The sequence below is a fragment of the Buceros rhinoceros genome, unplaced genomic scaffold, assembly GCF_000710305.1.
Source record: "Buceros rhinoceros silvestris isolate BGI_N320 unplaced genomic scaffold, ASM71030v1 scaffold34270, whole genome shotgun sequence".
Classification (NCBI taxonomy): Eukaryota; Metazoa; Chordata; class Aves; order Bucerotiformes; family Bucerotidae; genus Buceros; species Buceros rhinoceros.
In genome coordinates, this window is record NW_010388429.1 from 1 (window position 1) to 371 (window position 371).

Consider the following 371-nt stretch of genomic DNA (forward strand, 5'->3'; position numbering starts at 1 on the left):
CAGCTGCCAGCACCGTGCTGGGTTTGTCACTCGCTGCGCAACTGCTGCTCTAGCAGTCAGGCAGAACTCCGGCGCCCTGGCTGTGCTCCCCCCGCGCTGCTCAGTGTGAAGAAGTTCTAATAAACCCCGTAATAAACCTCAGAGTTGGCATTGGGCTCTGTCTTCAGTGCGTAGAGCTTGTGTACATCGGTGTCATGGCACCGGTCCCTTCTAACACGAGGGGGGGAAGCGCTTCTGAGAGAGAGGCACGGGTGGGGGCAGCTGTGGCCGGGCTGCGAGTCGAGTCCAGGCTGCAGCAGCACCGTAAGGGAACGGGACAAGGCCACGGCGAGGCAGGCGGGGCCGGGCAGAGGCTGGGGCGGGGGGGCGGG